A 6,829-nucleotide genomic window follows, 5' to 3' on the forward strand; every position below is an offset into this window, starting at 1 on the left:
GAAAAAAAATTGACCTAATTGAATTTAACCCCATCAATGCAAGATTGCTTTAACATTTGGCCATCTATATAACCTTATTTGGTGGTTGTCTTTCTTACTATTTATTTTTCTTTTATACACATTTGCAGTACATAATGATTACATTCCTCATGGGGAGCTGGTTTATGTTAACCATATTAATAGACAAATGGAAAAAAACTATATCACTAATTCATTAAATGGTGAAAAATATTTAAAAATATGTCATTTTGTTAGCAAATTGAAAAGAAAAAATATTGCCTCAGTCTCATAAAAAGTATTAAAATTAGAAAATAATGCTAAATGCTATAATATTAGAAGTTTTCATGGATACCAGTAAATGAGACAAGGATATGTTGTACTATCACTTCTAATAAGCATTAGAGTGAATCATTCCGTCAAGTCAGAAAAATAATCAATTTTAAAAAATTAAAGAAAAGTCATTACTTGCAAAAGTAATCAATCGGATTGCTGATTGTAATAACAAAAATTGCACACATAAAAGATCCAAAAGAATTTATAGTGTCATCATGGCAGGCTATAGAACCCACAAGACATTAAAAAAAAATGCTTCCCTGCTGGTCCCAGTGGCACACTCCTATAATCCCAGCACTCAGGAAGCTGAGGCTGGAGAAGGGTTGTGAATTTGAGGCTTGCCTGGTCTACATAATGAGTTCAAGGCCAGGCTGAACACAATAAAAAGACCCTGGCTCAAAACAACAACATCACAACAAATACTCATCAATATCTGCAGGTACTCAGAAATGGTAGGTGAACAAAAATTTAATCACGGTTAGGTAACCTGAAAGATAAGCCCATCAGATAAATTCCAGCACCGGGGGGATTAGAAAGAAACCATGACCACCTATTGGTTCTAGCAATGCTTACTTCCAGGCACAGAACATTAAGAAAAATATACAAGAAAAACATATCTAACCTCCTGAGTGAATAAACCTTAGCAGCCACCATACCTCAATAATCTTCCCACTGGCAGTGGGAGCCCAGCTAGCAATTTATTCATAATAGAGGGTCTCCTCAGATCAGGACACTAAAGAAAGATTCAGTGAGTGAATTACTCAGAGGTCAGGGGCTGAGTTTAGACTAATGAGCACTAAGGACAGAGAGAAGCAAGAGCACAGTCCAAGCACTGAAGAATCTGTGAAATAGTTAAGCACAGAGGCATGCACCTATGGTGAGCAGTGTGTTCCAGAGGTACAAAACAAAACACTGGAGCAGTGCTAGAATAGGCACTTACACCCTGCCCCACTCAAATGCCATCAATCTTTGTGCCAATGGGTGAGCTCTCCCACCACTTGACCTCCAAACACTGCTGAATTTGATGCCCTTACAGACTCCCTCCCACCACTCAGCAAATGATGCAGAGTTCTGTGACTGTGTGAGCTTCCTCTCATTTTCCCCCAAATGCTACTGAATCCCAAGTGGAAGGATTCACTTACACTGAGCTTTAAATGCTACTAAAATCATAGGCTGGAAAGGTACTCTTTGCGAAACTCCAACACTCAGTTTGATATGAGTGGAAAGAGGGATAAGAATAGTATGGTCAAAAGATTTGCCTAACTTGCCTTTGTGGCATAGAAAAAAACAGTATAATTCTTGGGTACAATCATCTAGGAACTTTTCTTTTTTTTCAATCATAATTCCCTCCCTCTTCTTTCTTCTCCTGTTTCCTTTTCCCCAACACAACAAACAACTCACAATTCTTCTACCCTGGCATCCCACTAAACATATTAATGATTATATCACCAAAGCCTATCTTCTTTTTACTTTCATAATATATAATTCTTTCTGTAGATACTGATATAACCAGTAGTATTTTTTCCCTGCACTGAGATGACAACTACTGATTTTAATATATTGAATGGTTGGATAAGTGCATAACCACCAAAACATTAACAAAGCCAAGATGATATTACAGGTAGACATACTAACTAAAGAGATCTAAACAGCAGTGACACGATATTGTAACCTAACTAACCCTAGAAGTCCCATTTGACCCAGCTATTCCCCTGTTGGATATTTTTCTAAAAGAATGAAAAGAATCATACCACAGTGATAGATGCACATGCGTGTTTATAGCAGCATAATTTATTATAGCTGAAACTTTGAAAAAACCCCAGTGCCCATCATCTGGATACTGGATAAAGAAGATGTGTTTTCTCTATAAAATGGAGTACTACTCAGTCACAAAGAATAAGAAACTGAAGTCATTTATAGATAAATGGATGCATATCAATGCCACACTCTTAAGTGAAATAAATAGGCCATAGATGTTTAAATACTGAATAGTTTCTCTGGTTTGAAAATCTGAAAATGAAACTAAGGTTCAAATTGTATAATCAATAATGTGAAATAGGAAGAAAAGGGCTAAAGGAGTAAGGGAAGTGGAAAGGGCAGAGGAAATGAAAGAAGGTAAAAGAAAAAATATCAGAAAAGGAAAAATGGAAGCAAAGTCTTTATAAATAGGGAAGGGTGGAGGAGGATATGACGAGAGGGCAGGGGTATGGGGAAAAATAAGAACAAAGTTACATCATGTAAAGGTACAATTTCCCAATGCTGAATGTAACTGTAATGTATACCTAAAAGTACCAATAAACTCATTGAAAGAAAGAAAAATAACTGAATACTTAACTATAATCACACACACACACACACACACACACACTCACACACACACACAAACACACACACAAACAATACTAAATAAAAATAACAAGATGCCTCTAAAATCTTAACTCTCCAAATGCTGATTCCCTAGATCATTGAGAAGGAGCAAGTTTCAGGAAAAGAACTGGAAAACCGAATTATTAACATGTTTGGAGAGATAAAAGAAGAAACAAATAAGTAAATATATAAGATGTTCAACGAGCTCAAGGAGGATATAATAAACAAATAAATGATTCCATTAATATGTTCAACAAGCTTAAAAAAGATACAAACAAAACATGTTGAATTCAGGAAGACAAAGCAATATATGAATGATAACATTAGTAAAACATTAGAGAGTAGGAAAGGAAATCATGAAGAAAACCTGTATCTACAAAATTCAAATGAAACAGTGGGCATTAAGAATGGCCAATCTAAGGAGACTGTTAGGAGTCGAAAACACAATTGACAAAGTATATCATGTACTTAGTGGTACCCTAAAATTGAGGTAAAAGAAAACCTGCCAGTAAGAGCTGCTAGATAACTAAAAACAAACAAACAAATAAATAAACAAAGAAGCATAAGAGTGAAGGATCATTTTAAAAAAGTAATCAGGGCCAGGGATTTATCTCAATGGTCTGTCTGACTGCCTTCCTTGCAAACACAACTTCCCAAGTTCGATCCCCAGTACCAAAAAACAAAACAAAACAAAACAAGACAAAAAAAAATAGAAAGAAAGAAAATTCACAAACACACAAATAAAGCAACACCAAAGTTATGAAAAATCTATTGACAGAAATCACTGAAGAATATTTTGTAAATGTAGGGAAAATAATGAATATTTAGATAAACAAGACATGTAGAATCCTAAACAGATGAAACTGAAAAAGAAATAATACATCATGCAGTCAAAATTTCAGAAATCCTATAGAAAGGAAAGATGAAAGGACATTCAAGAAAAAAGTCAAGTAAATTACAGGTCAAATATATGGGAACAGCTGCAGATTTCTTGACACAAGTCTTAAAAGACAGAAGTGCTTGGAGCAATTTTTTTAGGTTATAAAAGAAATAAACTGCAATATTTGGCAAATTATCTTTTATTATTGATAATTATTTTCTATTATTAAAAGCAATCTAAATTTGTGCCCACTAAAAATGCATTGCAGAACACAGTCAAGGTACTCCTAGACAGAAGAAGGTTAGCCAATGTCACCAAAGAGCCCAAAGTAATGAGCACATCTAACTTGAAAAGTAGTTTAACAAAAGAAAAATAAATAAAGGAATAAGCTCAGAAAAAAATGTAATGGTCAGATTTAGTAAATACTTTTCAATAATAACACTCAATATAAATGATCTTAATTTGTCAATCAAAAGACACAGACTGGCAGATTGGATTAAAAGAACAAAACAAATATATTTTGTCTACAAGGGACACAACTCATTCATAAAGAAACCCATAGAATGAAGGTGAAAGAATGGAAAACAATTATCCTCACAACTGAAGCGTAAAAGCCACCTGGAGTAGCAATCTTAACTTTGGACAACATGGACTTCAAGTGAAATCTGATCAGAAGAGATGAGAAAGGTCACTCACTACATGTTAGTAAATACAACAAAATAAATAATAAGAGAAAAAATTGTAAATACATGTGCCCTGAATATTGACAAATTCATTTTATAAAACAAAATCTACTGATCGTGAAAAAGCAGCAAAGCAGGGCTGGTGATTTAGCTCAGCGGTGCTATGCTTGCCTTACAAGTGCAAAGTCCTGAATTTTATCCTCAGTACTAAAAAGTTTAAAAAAAAAAAAAAAAGAAAGCAGAGAGGCAAAAATACAACAATTGTGTGGGGTTTCAATAACTCATTTTCACAAAAAGACAAATCAAGTCAAACAAAGAAATATCAAAGTTGAATCACTGCTTTGAAAAAATGGATTCAACAGATTAGATATCTGTGGATTAGAATGTTTTGTCTAACACCAGAATACACATTTTCCTCAACAACACATAGTACTTTCTCCAAAATAGACCATATTTTAGGCCATAAAGCATACTTAAATAAATGTAAAAATTAAAATAACCCCTTGCATACTATCAGATTATGAAAAACTAAAAGTAAAAGTAAACTACAGTAGAAACCATGGGGAAGGAGGCTGAGGGATAGTCCCAGCTTTCTCCTCCTTAGGGGACATGGAACCCAGAGAAGGCAACAGAAGCACTGTGAACCTGGCAGCCTTGGATTAGCTGTTGATAGAGCTGCATGACTTCCTCACGATTCTGGACCAGGAGAATCTGAGCAGCACAGCTGTCATAAAGAAAGGTGGCCTGGAAGTTCTCTTTCAGCTTTACACTAAGAGCAGCAGTTCTGATGAGGAGTACATTTACATGAACAATAAAAACACAGTCAACAATAAAAAGAATGCCCAGTCTTAAGAAAGGTGCTCAGGAAAAAGGACACCAACAGAGAGCCAGGGCAGCACTTCATGGTCCCTCAAAAGAGCCTTCCAGATCTTCCCCCGCCCAAGATAATTCTAGAACAGAAAGAGCTTGGCATCCCAAAAGTCGAGTCTCCCGAGAGTTATTATAAAGTGAATGAGCTATATAAAACATCTATCTATCAGTGAGAGTGGAGAGGCTGTGAGCAGCTTTTATGTGTCCTATGATGAAGAGGAGAGTAGCAAGGTTAAGTCAGCTTCTTAACAGTGGCCTTCTCCAGAGGCCAGCATATGTGACACCCATATCTGTGCATTCCTGTGTGGCACAAGAAGTGACTGGGGTGGTGAGTCATGCAACTCTCCGTGATTAGCGACACCAGGCTCCTGTGCTACAAATCCTCCAAAGACTGCAGCCCTTAGCTGGTTATGAACTTGCTGGTGTGTCACTCATGAGGAGAAGCAAGTGCAGAAGCAGGAGCACAAGTTGAAGATGATAGCCATGAATGCTGACATAATTTGCTGGTACTGCAGAGAAATGACCATGCTGAGCAGAGGCTTGGGGTCATCTAGGAGGTGAGAGTTCTGCCTTCTAAAGGAGCATCTCAGGGAAAGCATTATATCCCAGAAGACCAACTCCTCAACTGTCAGAAATCAGATATAGCTGAGAAGCACCTGTCAGCCTGAACGTATGAGAATTCCATGGATGGCAACCTGAGATCTCTAAGACCAAAGACCTCAAGAATTGTTCTGCCAGCCCAAAGCTCAGTAACATGACTAAGCTAGGAAGGAAGAAATGCACCTCACTGGAGCTCTGGGTGAGGTCCCTGAAGGCCTCTGGCTACCTGAATATGCTGGTGAACTGCCAGGGGAAATCACACAGTTCTCTGTCTGGGACAGTCACCTACATTTCTAGTAGGATTGGAATCAGATCAAGGTGGCTCAGTAGCTCCTCAGCCCAGTTGGTTTTGAAGTGGTCCCTCAACCAAACCCCCATAACCTCTACTCTTTCCATATTCTACACAATGGAGCAAAGACAGCCAAGCTTGAGCCCAAGTCTTCAGAAGAGACTAGGTCTTCTGATTTCTGAGTTGGGCTCCAAGATAGTACCCAGAAGAGTTCATCTATGACTATTTGGATACTGAGAAGTTTTATTATATTGTTAATGTGTCCCAAAACTCTCATACCTGTGGAGAGAAAGTTCTCAGAGCCCAAAATATATATCTATAGCCTGCCTAACTGGGCCTGCCAGGAGGAACTCTGATGCTGTGAAGATTATAGAACTGACACCTCCAGTATAACCTGGCTAAGAAGCAACTCCATTTATTGATGCCCCCAGTGAGAATGATCCTCGTAAACTATATTGACCTCATGTCAGTTAAGCCTTTCCTGCATGATCCCAGCAGTGTGCAGACCCAGGGCTCCTCTCCCATATCTTTACTGCTGTAGGACATAGCCAAGGCCCTCCCTGCATACCCAGCCCTACCCCAGAGTAACCCTATGCAGTATTTCCAGAGTGCAAGGAGGAGCAGAGGCAGTTGGCAAGCCAGAAACCAGAAACTGCCTTGAAAATCACCACTGTCAAATTGTAGGCTAAGCAGCAGAGAACATTCTTCCCTCTAAGCTGCCCCAACAGTGTGACTGCTGTCTCAGCCATTGTCAGCCTAACAGTTAAGGCCAGGCTGTAGGTGACTAGTGCAGAGATCAAACTTGGT

At 37.9% G+C, this 6,829-nt stretch overlaps 1 pseudogene; it reads left to right on the top strand.

Moving 5' to 3' along the window:
• The first annotated feature begins 3,107 nt into the window (after positions 1-3,107).
• Positions 3,108-6,563, top strand: LOC104861815 (annotated as a pseudogene).
• The last annotated feature ends 266 nt before the right edge of the window (positions 6,564-6,829 follow it).

This window comes from Fukomys damarensis, unplaced genomic scaffold (assembly GCF_012274545.1).
Source record: "Fukomys damarensis isolate Sample0158 unplaced genomic scaffold, DMR_v1.0_HiC HiC_scaffold_39, whole genome shotgun sequence".
Lineage (NCBI taxonomy): Eukaryota > Metazoa > Chordata > Mammalia > Rodentia > Bathyergidae > Fukomys > Fukomys damarensis.